We start from the raw sequence: 17304 nt of genomic DNA on the forward strand, positions 1-17304 counted from the left end.
CTAAGAGCCGTTTTTAAAGGGTTTATAAGACAGGATTCGGGACCTGTACACACAGAACACAGGGCTGTGTTCTGCACTAAAGAGACACACTGAGTATGGTGAATCTCTGGTACTGTTTACTGGGGAGACAATGGAAGTCCCCGGAGATCTGTCAGTATCCCTGTAGATCTCCCCAGTCACCTGTGAAGAGAGATCGGCTATGATGGTTTATGCCTATAAACCCAGAGCTTAGAAGGCCAGCCTGGTCTGTATAGTGAGTTCCAGGTCAGCCTGGGCTACAGAATGAGACCCAGTCTCAAGGCAGAAAGAAAGAAAAGAGGAACAAACAAACCAAAGAGGTGGGGTTTGCATCTCACTGTTCAGTTCACAGAGAAGAAAAAAAAAAAAAAAAGAGTGCACCTCCAATCATTAGGTTGTAAATGCCCCAAAAAGCTGGGCTCGAGGCTAGAACTGCCTCATACCGCCAGCAAATCCCTTTAAGAGTCCCTTGCTTAGTCTACCCATCCCTACATCTGCCCTGCCCAGGGGTGTGGGCGGCGTCTCACCGCCTTCCACAAACTCCCTTCCAGCTGTGTGTCCTATGATTTCATTTTCCCCTAGGTTGGCCTTCAGCGTTCGCTCTGCAGAGCTGGGATGTGGCAGAGAGGAAAAGCATTCCACAGTCCCTGCCCCTTCTAGAAGCCTCCTTTCTCTCTTACTCCCTCCTCCTTTCCAGAGAGACCTGAGGGAGCATCCAGAAGTTCAAAGAGCCTGAAGGACAGTTTCTAGGGCCCCAGAGTGCCTGGGAATGCAGAGCCTGCATCTGGACCGTGGGTTTATTTTTCTTTTAATTCTTCTGAAGAGTAAACATTTTAATCTGTGGCCTCTTTCCCCTTATCCCAATTGCATCTGCGAAGCCTGTTTCCCAGGCTCCATGTAGTAGAAACAGAAACGGATTCTTGCCTGGATATCAAGGCGCTGTAAGGGCTCCCCTTAGTGTTGCTCTGGTCCAAGACATCGCCGTCCCTCATTCGCCTTAGCACAGTAGGACAGGAGTTAGTACCCTACCCAAATCAAGGCAGCTGGCTTAGGGTCCGAGGATGTAAGCAGCGATTTGAATTTGGGTAGTCCAAATTCTAGAGTGTAGACTGGCCCTCTCCTGTGTTGCATTCTGGAAAAAGTGGGGAAAGGTCTCCTAGCCTTAGAAACTAGCAACTAGTAAACATGGGCGCTGCTTTTTTTTTTTTTTTTTTTCCTGGAACTCACTCTGTACACCAGGCTGTCCTCAAACTCACAGAAATCCACCTGCCTCTGCTTCCTGAGCACTGAGATTAAAGGTGTGCACCACCACTGCCCAGTAAGAACAGGAATAGTTTTAAGAAAGTTTTGTTTGTTCGTTTGTCTGCTTGCTTGTTTTTTAAGATAGGGTCTTGCTAGATAGCCCAGGCTGCCCCATAAACTTACACCCATTCTCTACCCCAGCCTTTCTAGTGCTAGGGCACCGGGTGTGTACCGCTCCATCCTGCTCTTAAGATTCTTAAAATTGACAAGGAAGAAGATCCTAAACTCCCAGGACTTAGGGCCAGACTGTGCTTTTAAAACCAAGCAAACCGTCCTTGAAGTTGGATCAGGAACCTGACAGCAAGTAGAATGAAAGGCTCCTTACAGGACGTGTCATGTTTTCTTAGTCATAGTGTGCAGACTTGGAGACACGACTCAGGAAAGGAATGTGATACATCACAGAGAGCGGGCACAGAGCACTGACCTCCTCCACCCCACCTCTGTCTCCCTCGACTTCTCTCCCTCCATAAGACAGGGAAATATAGATCTGAAACAAGCACGGGTTTTGATGGTTCGTTTTGGGGGCACACAGTCTCCCCATGTGCACAGGAATTCAGGTGTCTACGGAGACCCAAGGACTTTCGATCCTCTGGAGAGGATTTCCAGATGGTTGCGAGCCTCCTGGCTGCTGGGAACCGAACTTGGGTCCTTTGCAAGAGCAGTGGGCGCTCTTAACCACTGTGCCATTTCTCCTGCCCTCGTGACTTTTGTTTTGCTTTTTTAATCTAAAACGTAAAGACTTATTCTTCTTTTACGTGGCTGTCTCTTAAATAACACCCAAAATCAAGGGTAGAATCTCTCAGCAGCCAGCTCAGAGGCCATCATTGGCTAATTGGCCCCTTTGGAGGCCTTCATCTCAGGAATACTGGGATCTCAGGCGTAGACCAGTATAAGTGGGCTGTGGTGGCTGTTAATAGACAGAGACCAGGACACTAAAGAGTGCTTCAGTATAGAAATACATAGCATATGGTTTATCTCAGGGAGAGGAGAGGGGGAGGAGGAGGGAGGGGAGGAGGGAGGGAAGGAAGAAGAAGAGAAGGAAGAGGAGAGAAATGGGGAGAAGGGGAGAGAGAGATGAGAGAGACAGAGAAGCTAGTGACCCCGAATACCCTGAGAAGTGCAGCTTCTCTCAGCTCCTGATTCCTGGCAGGCACCGTGCCAGCTCACTATGGCCAGCCCTCAGAGAGAAGCTGGACATTCACGAATTCATGAGAAATCTCCCAAATGTTAAATATTAGTTCACATTTCTGTCTACATGAAGTGAAGGCTGAACGTAGCTTGCCTGCGAGCCATCAGTTTAAAATACCTCGAGAGCTGTCTGAAGCTCAACTGAAGCCAGTCTTCCTGGTTTCCACCCTAAGCACACTGGACATGGTAGTGCACACCTGTCGCCTAGCACTTAGAAAGCTGGGGCAGGAGGATTGCTAGGACTTCGACGTTAGCCAGGGCTACATGGCAAGACCCTGTCTCAAACAAAAGTAGTCATTAAATATATCAGCTTCATCATTCATCAAATGGAGATGATAATTTTACCTAGCTCTCAGGGTTGCTACGGGAATTTACAAGGAAGTGTTGCAATCAAGGATTCGGAATTCGGCAACTGTATGAAAAACCTTCACCTGTCACACTATGCCTCATTCCACAGTTGCTGGCTGACCCTCCTTTTACTGGGATGATCCTGGTTTCAATTTGTGGCACTGGTATAATTAGTAGTAATTCTCAATTTCATTCTCATTACTGAACACACATTTTATGGGGACCACGCATGATGGGTGCTTGCTGCACAATTGTAAGGACCCAAGTTCAAATCCCCAGTGCTCACATTTGAAAAAAACTAATCCAGGTGTGACTGTATCCAGTACCTGTAACCCTATCGCCCCTGGGACTGGGCAGTGTGTGTGAGGATAGCTGGTCACCAGCCTGGCTCCAGGTTCAGTGGGACACCTCTCAGCCTTCCACACCAAGTGTACCCACACATGCATGACATACAACAGATACACATATATCACACACACTCACACATATATCACACAACACCAGTTAAATGGCTATACCCTCGTGTTTTTACACAGTTAGACCAGTTGGAGCTCTAACTGTGTAACTGTACACGGTAGCTGTGAGAGCAGTAACAACTCCCAGACCCATTAAAAAAAGGCCAAGATTCAGGCTGGGTAATATTGGTAAAGATGAGCACCTTTGATGGCAGCACTTGGGAGGCAGAGGCAGGCAGATCTCTGAGTTTAAAGCCAGCCAGGTCTATGTAGTGAGTTCTGGAACAGCCAGTACTACACAGAGAAACCCTGCCTTAGAAACCAAACAGACCAAGATTCAGAGCTGGAGAGATGGCTTAGCAGCTCAGAGCAGCTTCTCTCAGAGGACTAGAGTTTGACTCTCAGCACCCTCGCATGCATGCACTTAGAAACTTTTTCAAAAAACAAAAATTTTGGGGGCCAGAGAGATGACTCAGTGGTTAAGAGCACTGACTGCTCTTCCAGAGGTCCTGAGTTCAGTTCCCAGCAACCACATGGTGGCTCACAACCATGTGTGATGGGATCCAGTGCCCTCTTTTGGTGTGCCTGAAGACAGGGATGGTGTATATGTATATATACCTAAGATAAAATAAATAAATCTTTTTTAAAAAACAAACAAAAGCAAACAAAAAATTTAAAGGGTAAGAGTCCAGTGTTTGGATTGGACCTGGACAATCATTTAACCTTGCCGTGTGCTACTGCATTTGCTAAAGGGTGATGATGCTGAAATGAACCCTAAGCTCCCAATTCACATCCAACTGTCATTCAACAGACGCTTCTGTGCAAGGACTCTGAGAGGCCAGGGAGCTCAAGCCCTCATGGGCAAGCCAGCCAGTGGAGGTCTGTGCAGGCAGCTGAGAAGTTCTGCCGTTGAGTTCAAGTGGTGACACTTGAAATACCTCTTATCCAGAAACTGAATGGAATGTTAATACCTCGAACCCTAAATCTCTCAGTGACACGTCATCATGTTTCAGTACAACTAGATATTTCTTCGGTCTCTCCTTTTTAAAAATTTCTAAAATTCTCCTTTTTTTTTTTTTTTTAAAAATGCTATTGGTGTGAGTGTGTGTGTGCCTGTGTGCTTGTATGTTCACGTTCATGTGAGTATCTACAGAGGCCAGCAGAGTGTGTCAGCCCTCCTAGAGTTAGAGTTACTCGGGGCCGTGACCCACCTAACATAGGTGTGGGGAACGGAACCCAGGTCCTCTGCAAAAGAGCAGGACTTGCTGCGGTTTTTCGTTTTTGTTTTTTGGTCTTTTGAGACAGAATTTCTCTGTGTAGCCCTGGCTGTCCTGGAACTTGTTCTGTAGACCAGGCTGGACTCAAACTCACAGATGTCTGCCTGCTTCTACCTCCCAAGTGCTAGGATTAAATGCCTGTATCACCACTGCCTGGCAGCAAATTGCTCTTCACCACTGAGCCATCTCTCCAGACAGCTAAGATGTTTATTTAGAATTCCATGGACACCTGGAAACCACAGGATGGCCCACAAGAGACCTTTATTTCAGTTGGTGCCATGGTAAGCAGGAGAAGGCTTCTCATCTTTCTAATTTTTTTTTCATAGAACAAGCCTTGATTTTTATTACTGAAAAAAGTTTCATATTAATTTTATTTTCTGACTCTATGCGTGTGCTTCAACACTTCTACAATGATTTTTTTCCACTCCTCAATAACGGGTCCTATTACCAGGGCTTTGAGTCAGCCTAGTTTTTTAAGAGTCTGTATTATAGGAAAGCTTACCACGGTATATCAAGTGAGTGCCTTTAAACACCGTCCCTGTAAGACCAAAAATAATATTTCTAGTGTTTCAGTCCTTGCTGCCTCCCCCGCCCCAAAGTCAAAATTAATTTTGAAAGAATGCTGCTTTCCTCAAATTTGTGTGGATGTCTCCAAATACGTCCACTCAGCCATTCATCCCCCAGCAGTTACGTGGGTGTCTAACCTGGCGTGGAGTCTGGGACCCAGATAGACTCCTATAAGCGATGTTCTGAAATAATATGCTCATAGTTCCCTCCCACACATTGATGGCTCCCAGGAGCCTTGGGGACCTGCCTTAATAAAGTACTGGCTGTTGTTGGGGGCAGATCCTAGCAAGGTTGCCGAGGGCACTGCTTTGGTGTGGATGGGTTCCACCCACGAGTGTCCGGGTCTGGATTCCAAGTTTGGCCTGGGGCAATGGGGTTGGACTGTGCTGGCCTAGAAAACCATTTCCTGCCGTCACAGTATCCGTGGTTGTGCAAGTGCCCTCGTCGGGAAGGAAGTGGCTGTTGGTCTGTTTATTTTGGCTGCCAGCTCGCAGACAGCCTCTGGGGAGAGGACGGAGTGAGCTGGGCACAGATCTCAGGGCACCCCGGACAGGGACCTGAGCCAGGCCTTCTCGGGTGCGGTGAGCTCTTGAGATGCTTGGGGATGGAGGTCCTAGAGGAAGCAGCTGACCTGGAGGGTAGCAAAGGCAGTTTCTAGGGTCCCTCTGCTGGTGTGGACTCTAGGTGGCTCTGGTCTTCGTCATGGAAGATGGAGTCTAGGAAGGGACAGGCTGAAAAGCATCGTGATGCTTGGCTGTGAGAAGACAAAAGCCGTCAGGTGGGCTGAATGAGCGCCGGCCTTTCCCCCCATTTTGTTGGTGTTTGCCTTTTAAAGTTTTTCTTTTTAATAAAATCGTGTGTGTGTGTGTGTGTGTGTGTGTGTGTGTGTGTGTGTGTGTGTGTGTGTGTGCGCGCGCGCGCAGTTACCCTAGGAGACCAGAAGAGAGTATCAGATCCCTGGAGATGGAATTACAGGCTGAGCTGCCTTGCATGGCCACTGGCAAGTGAATTCTGGTCCTGTGGAAGAGCACCGAGTGCTCTTAACCATGGATGCAGCCTTTGTATGCTTGCAGTATGTTTTAGAACAGGGTCTTACTCTGTGGCCCAGGCTGGCCTCTAAATACCTCAAGCCTCCTTAGTGCTGAGATTGCAGACATCTGCCACGATGCCTGGCTAAGATCCAGTAGTCCCAACAGCAAGGGAGAAAGCCAGGGCGGTGAAGGTTCCCAGAAAACCCCCGGATCCAAGTCCCACTGAGACCCTTCCCGGGGCCAGGACTTGCAGATACACCAGAAGCTGGAAAGCACACAGATCCAGGCTTCCCACAGCCTCTAGCAAGGTCTCTTATGTTTAATGGGGAGACGAGAATCTCACCCCTGCACTTATTCCTGTCAGGCATCGAATAACACGCTTGTCAACCCTCGAGTTAAACAAGAAGGAAGGGCATGTCCAGAAAAGGTTGAGAGGAAGCCATCCCACAGCAATGGGAGCAAGAGATGGTACAGCAAGGGGAGAGCGCTTGCACTGTTGGTAAAGGTTTTGGGCATAAGCACTTGAAGCAGAGGGCGGCAGGCAGTTTGGACAGGCAGGAACTGACTGCTGCTGAACAAGAGGAAGGGGAGAGAGGGAAACCCACCCTCAGGGTTTTGGTAGGGTACAGTGGGGTAGGACTGTGTGACTCCATAGGAAGGATGACTCCACCCCCCCAGCCCAGGGTCAATGTGTCTACAAGTTTATGGACACAGTCTAGCAGAGAGACTGTTGGGTGAATTGCTGGATCCCCAGGGTTGGCCCCCTTAGCAAAGTGGAGCTGGCAGCTTCTGCTGACTCAGGGACATTTTCAGGCTCGACCTTAAGACCAATTGAAAACAGCTGCTTCTCCTGGCTGGCAGCCCTGTGGCCAGGCTCTGGCTCTCCTTGGAATGACCCCCTCATCTCTCCCTCTATGTGACCTGGGGAGGGGACTGATTGGAGCGGTGCTGAAGGGCCGAAGGCCACCCTGTAATGCCTTCTTTAGATCAGATCTCCCTTCTGCCCCCTAAAGTCACCAGCTCTCCACGAGCTAAGCCAGATGGTAGCTGGGCCCCTCGTTTTCACATTCCAGTGTCTGGCCTTTGCTCCTGCGGTTCCCCAGCTGGAAACACCCTCCTGTCCTCGCCTCTGCTCCAGCCTTCGGTTTCGTCGCACATGCCTTTTGCTCCACAGTGATTTCCTGAGTCTGCTGCATACCAGGCATGGTGCTGGAATTAGCTTCTCAACCGCTTCCTTCAGCAACGGTGTCTTCAGCTTGTCGTGGAGAGCAACGGATTAGGCAAGGGCTCCGACCTCTGGTCCCGCTTACTCTGGAGGAATCTGGTAAGCTGCGGGGAGGCCGTAAGGAAGTTTCTGTGGAGAAACAAAACCTGCCTTTCCACCAGCAGAGGGAAGGTGACTTCGAGAGGACAGGCATCTCTTCAATGAGGAGCACATTGCTTTAAAACCCACTCTGTGCGTGGGAATAAATCTCCATGGTGATGGCCCGGACATCTGAGGTGCGAAAGTTTGGACCACCGCTTTGCCAGTGCCAGAGAGATTCCTGCAATGCTATGGTGACCTGGAAAGCCCCTTTCTGTCCAACACCCTCCTTCCAGCCATGCAGCCTAAATTCGGGCTGACTGGTTTGCACGTGTGGATGTGCGGCTTGTGACTCCTGCCTGGATTGCTTTAGGAAGTTCAACTCTTCGACTTCTCTGTAAACAGCCTGAGGGCAGAGGCCCTGTCATCTCATTCATTTTCATCTCCCTGCAGTACCTAGGAAAGTGCTTCCTACAGGGTTGTCATCGGCATGGGGAGAGAGGCAGGTGGGGGTGGGGCAGCTAGAAGGGTGGTCTGGAGAATGCAAGCAGGTCCAGCCTCCTCCAAAAGGATCCTCATGCCACCACCGCAGACCCAAGGAGCAGGTCCAGCAAAGGCAGAGGGATCTTGGCGCGCACCGGCTTCCTGGAGAGTAAGGGAAACGCTGCGGTGGGCTCTGGTCCCAAGGATTCCTGTGACTACCAGGAAAACAGAATCGTAAAAGGGATGGACGAGCTCAGCACAAACTGGGGGGTGCGACTCATGGCACAGCATTTGCTCAGTGTAAAGCCCCGGGTTTAAGCCCCCAACACAGCAAAAAGGAAAAAAAGAGGGACATGATCCTGGGTGATTCATGGCATGGAGGGCAGAGTCTGGGAGAGCCACGGGAGCCCAGAGGTGGAGACTGGATGCCCAGAGTCACTGGGAGGTGCCTCTCCTTCCAGTATTCAGCTATTTCTCCTTCAGGATAGGAAACTTGGCTGTTGGCAGCCTCCATCTAGAAATCTCTGCAGAAAGAAAATTCTTTATTCTAAGAGCAGGCTCTGATGGATCGGCCTGGTTTGAGCTGTGTGTCAGTCACATGAGAGTGGCCAAGGGGTCAAAAGTGAGCCTTGTGTCCACCCACATAGCCATAGCTTATTATTTATATAGAAAGAGGGGGGCGGAGGAAAGGGAGGGAGAAGAAACGGGAAGTTTGCCGGGCAAACGCAGGCAGCTCACCAAGGCCGAGGACTGCCACCATCCCTACGGCCGCAGTTCAGCACACTGTGTGGAGAACCAGGATTTGCCACTGGGCCCTCAAGGCCTGGTTCCAGGCCTGGCATCTGTGAAATTCCTTCCTCCTCCCTGTCCCTGTTTTTGTTTTTAAACCAGGTCTCTCGTGTGGCTTAGGCTGTCCTCCAACTTGCTACGTAGTTGAAGAAGACCTCCTCCTGCCTTCAGCTCCCGAGGGCTGGGGAAAATAAGTATATGCGTCTGTGTGGATGATATGCCTGTGTGTTTCAAATATATGAACACTGGGTGCTGGGTGCACACACAGTTGAACACAGGGTCATGTGTTTGCTGAGCCATTTACAGTACAGTTGCAGCCCTGATCCTGAAATTCCTCGCTAACATCTGTTAAACAGATTCATTACCTAACACCCAGCCCATGCCCAGGCCGCAGGTCACCGTGGAGCTTCCGTTACTTCGTCCATAAATACATAAGGAGCTGCAACTGGACAGTTAGCACTCTCCCAGGCGTGAGATGGTTACCAGCAAAAACACAAGCGGTCACTTTGTCCTGGGCAGGGAAATCTGAGATCCTAGTAAGAGCAGGAGACTGAAGCCTGGGGAGTGGGACGGGCATTTGCACACTCTGCACCAGCATCCTGAGCTCCCACGAGTGTGGGTGTGCTTGTGTGTGATTGAAGCTGGAGGGGCCCTCTGGGAACATTGGGCCTCTGCACCTGGAGTCCCCTCCTGCCTGCTCCGTAGAAGCTCGATGAGGACACAGATCCAAGAACTAGGAGCTGTTCTCAGCAAGTCTACATGCCCTTCCCTCCCTGAACGGCAGTTTCTGCTCTACCAAGGCTCTGTCCGTGCTCCCTCTCCGAGAGCCCTTGACTTGACCGAATCTCAGAGAGCCAGAGAGCCACCTCTGGGAGCTCTCTCCACCTTTCTCTTTGCTTTCTAGCTCTCCTCGGGCCTTTGTTCCTCATCCAGGACCTGTTTTCAGCCACTAACACAGTAGCTCGTGACCTGCATTCCTGCGGTCTGCCTCCAGATTTGCTGTGAGCTGGCTTTCTGACCCCCGAGAAGGCAACAGGTCTCTCTCATACACACAGCCAGACACTTGGAGTTTCGGGGCTCAGTTGTTCAAGGTTATTGTCTTTCTCTGACTGGATTACAAATCCCAAGAGAGCAAAGGCAGTGGTGGCTGCTGGGAATTTCCCTGGGGTCCATCTTGCCTGAATGTTCTGTGTACTGTGGCAAGTGCCCCAAGGGGTTAGGTGGATGTGAACCCAGGACTAGGGTGGTTACAGGAGGCCTACAACCCTGTCTCATGGGATAGGAGGGAACCCAGGTCTTGAAAGGCACTGTGGTTGGGCATCCCAGCCCCTTCTCTGGGTTTCAGTTGTCTCTTCTATCAAGGACTTGGACAGCTGCCTTTGCCAATCAATATGGACTTCTTTTGGTCCTTCCATTGGGCATTTATTGTCACAACTTAAGTCTGACTGGGATTGGTCTGGTCATCTGATTGGAGATGAGAGAAAGATACTCTCCCACTGGGAGCCCACACCAGCCAGAAGTTTTGAGACTTATTACCCAGTCCTATCTCTGAAAGAAAGAGAAAACAGGAATAAGAGCAAGCAATGCTTTCCAGTCCCAGCTACAGTTACTTTTATTTGTTGCTGCTGTGTTCCCTGGAGTGGGATTTTAGAGAAGAAAAGAGCTAACCTGGGGGTTATGGTGATGGCTCAGTGGGTAAGGGCATTTTCTGTGTAAGCATGAGGCCCTGAGTTCAAATCTCCTATGTCCATGTATTAAAAAAAAAAAAAGTCAGGTGTGCATGTGTATAACCCTAGCACTATGTGGGGCAGGAGGATTCCTGGGGCTTGTTGGTTCCCAGCCTAGCCGGTTCAGTGACTTTGTCTCAAGAGCAGAGACCAATAAAGTAGCATATTGGCCTCCAAACGTGCATATGGACTCCATGAACCCACATACATATCATGGGCATGCATCATAGCACATGCACACATAGGTCACTCACACAAAGGGAAGATTGGGTAGATCTGGAACAAATCCTGGGCCCGGTTACATTTCACCGCTCCAGAAACAGAGGGTGATTCGAAGGTGTGTTCCTCACAAAATATCACAATTAGGGTGCTTATAAACAAGAGGAATTTACTTGGTCCTGGACTTGGAGGCTAAGAAGCCAAAGATCAAGGAGTCAAGGGTTTCAGAGTTTGATGAAGTTAATTCCTCCCACACCATTACCTCATAGATTGGAAGGACGGGGAGACTCACGTAGCTCAGGTTGGCTCTGAACACCACTGTGTGGCCAAAGATGACCTTGAACTGACGCCCCTCCTCCCACGTCCTGGTTGCCGGTGATGGAATCACAGGTGTGCACCCACCAGACCTGGTTTGGTTTACGTGGTGCTGAGGATTGAACCCAGGACCTTGTGGGGATAGGCAAGTTCTCTACCAACAGAACCACACACCCAGCCCTGACCCTTGGGAGTCTTTTATAATTAATGTTATAATTCTATCTAATAGCTTCAGCACTTTCCAGAGGTCTACACCTTAACACCATCACCTCCAGGGTTAAGGTTTCAAAATAGGGTTTGGAGAGGGATGTACGTACTCAGACTGTAGGAGAAAGGAAGGCTTGGATTAAGGGCGGAGAACCCAGTATAGGAAGTTTAGCTGTGGCAGCCATCTGGCTGGTACTTTGGGATGCTCTCATGCATCTTGACAGAGAGGACCCTCTCCCCCCTCACACAAAGAGATGCACCTTCTGTGCTGTCAGGATAGAGGAACAGGGCACTACCACACCTCCCACCATGGTATTTTGACAGGATATTTTGTGGTGCTATGCATTAGAAAAACCAATCTAGCAGTTTGGATGGGGAACAGAACGGCAGGCCGATTGGTTGTACTAGATATGAGATTTATTCATGTGTGCACATACATGTTACCCAGCATCTCCTGAGCACTGCTATGTGTCAGGGCCATACGAGCCAGGCGCACAGTGATTCGAGAAGCCACAGAAAACAAAGACAAGAAATCGACAGAGCACATGGGATAATAAATCCTGGTTCTAGAAATGGCAGGCTAGCTCGTTTAAGTCTAACTGTGACCAATGCTTAGTGACCGAGAATAAAATACAATATATGATGGTCTGAAGGCATTGGAGAACAACTAAAACCAGACAGATGTAGAGAGGGGAAATATGCGAAAGGCAAAAGAAGGGTGGGTAAGATAGGATGGCTTAGTTGACAAAGATGCCTGCCACTAAGCCTGGTGATCTGGGTTCAATTCCCAGGATTCAACAGTGGAAGGAGAGAACTGAGTCACTGCATGTCGTGCATACACACACACACACACACACACACACACACACACACACCAATACAGTATGAGTGTGAATTTTAAAGTGTAATTAAAAATTGAATAAAAAAATTTCTTTAGGGTTGGGGATTTAGCTCAGTGGTAGAGCGCTTGCCTAGGAAGCGCAAGGCCCTGGGTTCGGTCCCCAGCTCCGAAAAAAAAAAGAAAAAAAAAAGGAGAGAAAATTAGGTGAGTGTCGTGTAGAGCAACCCTGAGCAAACTGCCCAGTTTGAGGGACTGATCGGGGCTGCAGAAATGGGAGATTTAAGTTTTGTGTTCCTAAAAAGGCTAAAAGTCAACAAGGAAAATTCTAGAAAGGAAGCCATCATAGAATTTCTTTCGACAGACCTCCTCAAAGCCTCAGTAGTCGATAAGTTATGCATATGCAGGGAAAGGCTCCAGGTCCCCAAGTCTAGCCAGAAGCAACAGCTGGAAGGAGAAGTTTAGGTTATTTCCTGAACAGAGTTCAAAACTAATACAAGTTCCACAAGTTAGAGGGGCCTGGTCATCATCTGCAGTTTTCTCCTAAAATCCCAGTATGGCTTCACCTCAAGATTGAGTCCAAGGATAAGGGGTACACCCTAAGACTCAAGGCATGACAAAGCCTGAAACCCAGATACCCCAGGATCCAGCACTGTGAATGTAGCTGCCTACCAAAACAGAACTCGACATTCTTTACAGGGAGATCCAAAAACATCATATTCCCTGTGGCACACCATCGACAAGGCCCAAAGTCCAATAGAGCACTCATGATATCTGACATGTAATAAAACTTAGTAGACACAGGAGCTGGAGAGATGGCTCAGCTGTGAGAGTATCTGCCGCTCTTGCAGCGGACCCAGGTTTGGTTCCCAGCACCCACGTGGCCGCTCACAACCATGTGTAACTTTAGCTCTAGGGGAGCCTTCGCCCTCTTCTGGCCTCCTCAGGTACTGCATGCATGTGATGTTCATACACTCGGGTGCACGTGCACACACATTAAATAAATAAATCTAAAACCAAATTAGTGGATATTATCCACAGTGTCTGGTAGGTAATAAAAATTGCCAACCAGCATAGGAATCAAGCTTACAAACAACTCAGATGGAGCGGAAATTAAGAGTCACGAGAAAAATTATAGTCAACAGAGGATTGCTATGGTTTATTGGGAAATCAGAGAGGGTCGCTGAAGATATTAAAAAAAAAACAATTTCTGTCATCAGAAATGTGAATTTTGTCAGGTGAATGAGATAGTGCAAAGACATCGAGACCGGAAACGAAATGGGGCAAGGATATCAGCGCGGTTTGAGTGAAGAGAAGTGTGGTCTGAACTCAGGCAGGCAATGTGGCTTCTGTGTTAGAAAAGTCATCACTCAGATATTTACGTGCTTTTAAACACAGGGATCATTTTAGTTAGGGCTTTTATTGCTGAGATGAAACACCATGAACAAGGAAACATGGGGAGCAAAGGTTTATTTGGCGTAGGGGTTCGCATCAGCGTTCACTGAAGGAAGTCAGGACAGGAACTCACGCAGGGCAGGAAACAGCAGGCAGGAGCTGGCGCAGAGGCCATGGAGGAGTGCTGCTTACTGGCCTGCTCGTCATGCTCAGCCTGCCATGGAATCTAGGACCACACAGCACTGGGCCCTCCCCCATCAATCTCTCACTAAGATAATGGCCTACGCACTTGCCTACGGTGATCTTATGGAGGCATTCTCTCAGTTGAGGTTCCCTCCTCTCAGACAACTTTAACTTGCGTCAAGTTGACATAAAACTATCCACCGTGGTAGGGCTTAACTGGCCCACAGTAAGGAGCTTGAATCTTATTTGAAAAACGGTGGGTGCATTGTTTCCGAAGGAATTTAAGGAAGCTGTTGCTTCTTTTTTTTTTTTTTCTCTTTACTGCTGTAAGGTTATCTTTTCAGTGTGTGTGTGTGTGTGTCTGTGTGTGTGTGTGTGTGTGTGTGTGTGTGTGTGTTTACATGGCAACTGAACCATCTACCTCGCTTCTGACTTTTTCTGTATGTCCAGTGCAGGGAAGTTAACCCAGGACCTTGCAGGCGTGAGGCTCTTCCCCAGCCTTTCACTTCAATATTTAAAAGCGAATTATATTTCACACATTTAGCTTTCTCTGGATATATTTAGTTCTATGCTGCGTTATTAATATTTTCTTTTTCTTTTCTTTTCTTTTTTTTGGAGCTGGGGACCGAACCCAGGGTCTTGCGCTTCCTAGGCAAGCGCTCTACTACTGAGCTAAATCCCCAACCCCATATTTTCTTATAATACATTTGTCAATATTCATGGGAGCTCTCTTTATATTGGGAAATTAACCCTTTGCCTCTAATAAGTTACATGTTTTTTTTTTTTTTTCTTTTCTTTTTTTCGGAGCTGGGGACCGAACCCAGGGTCTTGCGCCTCCTAGGCAAGCGCTCTACCACTGAGCCAAATCCCCAACCCCAAGTCTTTTTTTTTTCTTTTTCTTTTTTCTTTTTTTCAGAGCTGGGGACCGAACCCAGGGCCTTGCGCTTGCTAGGCAAGTGCTCTACCACTGAGCTAAATCCCCAACCCCTACATGTTATTTTATAACATGATTTCTCTTTTTGTTTTTTTTTGAGATAGGGTCTTCTGTAGCCCAGGCTGGCCCTAAGCTTACTATGGGTGGCCAAAACCGACCTCCTGTCCTTTTGCCCTCACATCACAAGTGCCTGTGTCACAGGCCTGTTTCACCATGTTGGCTTATCATTTGAGTTTGACTTTTGCTTTTGACATTTATCTTTTTTTTATTGGATATTTTATGTATTTACATTTCAAATGTTATCCCCTTTCCTGGTCCCCCTCTTTCCCATTACCCTTCCCCTTGCTTCTATGAGGATGTTCCCACTCCCACCCACCCACTCCCACCTCACCACCCTGGCATTCCCCTACACTGGGGCATTGAGCTTTCACAGGACCAAGCTACATATGCAGCTGAAGCCATCCGTCTCTCCATGTGTGCTCTTTGGTTGGTGGTTTAGCCCTGGGAGTTCTGATGGGATCTGGTTGGTTGATATTGTTGTTCTTTTTATGGGGTTACAAGCCCCTTCAGTTCCTTCAGTCCTTTCTCTAACTCCTCTGTTGGGGTCCCCATGCTCAGTTCAGTGGTTGGCTATGAACATCCTCTGTATTTGTCAGGCTCTGGCAGAGCCTCTCAGGAGACAGCTCTATCAGGCTCCTGTCAACATGCACTTCCTGGTATCAGCAATAGTGACTGGGTTTGGTGGCTGCATATGGGCTGGATCCCCAGGTGGGGCTGTCTCTGGATAGCCTTTCCTTCAGTCTCTGCTCCTCTCTTTGTGCTTGCATTTCCTTTAGACAGGAGCAATTCTGGGTTAAAATTTTGAGAAGGGTGGGTGGCCCCATCCTCCAACCAGGGGCCTTGCCTAACCTTTGGATATGGTCTGTACAGGTTCTCCCTCCCATTCCTTGGGTGTTTCAGCTAATCTCATCCCTGTTGGGTCCTGGGAGCCTCTTGCTTTCCTGGTATCTGGGACTTGCTGGTGGCTAACCCCAGTTCCCCATCCCCCATTGCTACATAGCTCTATTCAAATTCCTGACCCTCTGTACATCATCCCCATCTCCTCTCATACCTGATCCTGCCCCCACTTCCCCTCCCCCTCCTCTCTTCCTCACAAGTCCCTCCCATCCTCTACCTGTGCCATTTATCTTGCTATGAAAAATTCATAATCCATGGAAGCCATCCCTTTTCCTTTTGGTCCTCAGTTCTCCAATAATATTTTAAAGATTTTTTGGAATATGTTTATACCTTTAAGAGGTCATTCTGGCTGCCCATGGTGGTTGCATTCTAAGGGTTGAAAAGACCAGCACAAGAATAGAAAGAATGTGGAGTTTGAACTGAAGAGACTGGGTCCCCATTGCAGCTCCATCTTCCAATCGCCTTGGGACTGTGCTCCGCCCTCTAACTCATAAACAGTGTGTGCCAGTCCCAGTCCCAAACACTTTGCCTGTGACTCAGTTAGTCTGCCTTAATTTCTGCAGTAGTTTTACGATGGAGAACGCTGTCAGAAAGAGGTTAGGCTCTTGCCCAAGTTACCCATGCACTTAACAAGTTATCCTGGGATACTAGTGTCTTCCTGTCATAGTTTCTGCTGCTGCTATAAAATGCCATGACAAACCCTGGACTCTGACCTCATAGGTAGCAATGAATATCCTAGTAAGAGCACCAGTGGAAGGGGAAGCCCTTGGTCCTGCCAAGACTGAACCCCCAGTGAACGTGATTGTTGGGGGGAGGGCGGTAATGGGGGGAGGATGGGGAGGGGAACATCCATATAGAAGGGGAGGGGTTTGGGTTAGGGGGATGTTGGCCCTGAAACCAGGAAGGGAATAACAATCGAAATGTAAATAAGAAATACTCAGGAAAGTTCTGGTCACAGTTCTAGGCTATAACCAATTGTTGCAGGGAAGTCAGGGTAGCAGGAACTTGAAGCAACTTGTCACATTATTAATGCCTGTGTATACCAAGCTCAGTTTCTCCACTCTTATGCCCTTCTGGATTCCTTGCCTAGGGAATGGCGCCATCCACATTGCATGGGTCTTCCCATTTAAATTAATGGAATTAAGATAATTCCCTAAAGACACTCACATAGGCCAGCCTGATCTAGATGGCCCTTCACTTGTGGATACAAAAATTCTCTTCAGGCTGGAATGTGCAGTAAGTGTGTGTTGTGTGCATAAGTGGCAGTGATGAAGACAAGAGGACGGCAGTGAAATGTGGGTGTTAGAGAGACCCAGATTTGTTTACTGTCGGGGGAACACTGTGAGTCATGTTGTGTCTCTAAGCTACAATCTATCCTGCCTTTTGTTTTCTTCCTTCTTTCTTGCCTCCCTTGAGATACCACTCACATATTATAACATTTATCCACTTATAATGTGGTTAATTGGGTTTTAGAATGTTCCCATGATAATTTAATTCTAAAGCATTTCCACTATTCCTCCTACCCAAGAAATACCTAAAAAAAAGTTTTAAAGCAACCATTCTCTATTCCTATCCCCAGACTGCCACCAACCCATGTTAAGTTTTATGTTTTCAGCGGAAACTGCTGTGGGGGTGGGTTGGAGTACGTGTGTGTGTGTGTGTGTGTGTGTGTGTGTGTGTGTGTGTGAAACAAATAGGAAAATAAACCAAACCAGGCACTCAAGAGTTATGGGGAGTGTGAGCGTTTCAGTAAGGAAGAGGAGAAGTT

The 17304-nt window shown here is 48.2% G+C and overlaps 1 protein-coding gene and 1 long non-coding RNA gene across 3 annotated transcripts in view; both read left to right on the forward strand.

Annotated features, from left to right (window-relative positions):
- The window catches only part of Mrc2 (mannose receptor, C type 2), a 61305-nt gene that overhangs the window by 16905 nt on the left and 27096 nt on the right, over window positions 1-17304 (forward strand). The gene's annotated exons all lie outside the window — the stretch shown is intronic.
- LOC120095187 (uncharacterized) lies at window positions 2335-17217 on the forward strand. Its single transcript, XR_005490473.2, has 2 exons — window positions 2335-5933; window positions 7260-17217. It is a non-coding gene; the product is annotated as an uncharacterized LOC120095187 (long non-coding RNA).

The sequence above is a fragment of the Rattus norvegicus genome, chromosome 10 (assembly GCF_036323735.1).
Source record: "Rattus norvegicus strain BN/NHsdMcwi chromosome 10, GRCr8, whole genome shotgun sequence".
In the NCBI taxonomy this organism is placed as follows: domain Eukaryota; kingdom Metazoa; phylum Chordata; class Mammalia; order Rodentia; family Muridae; genus Rattus; species Rattus norvegicus.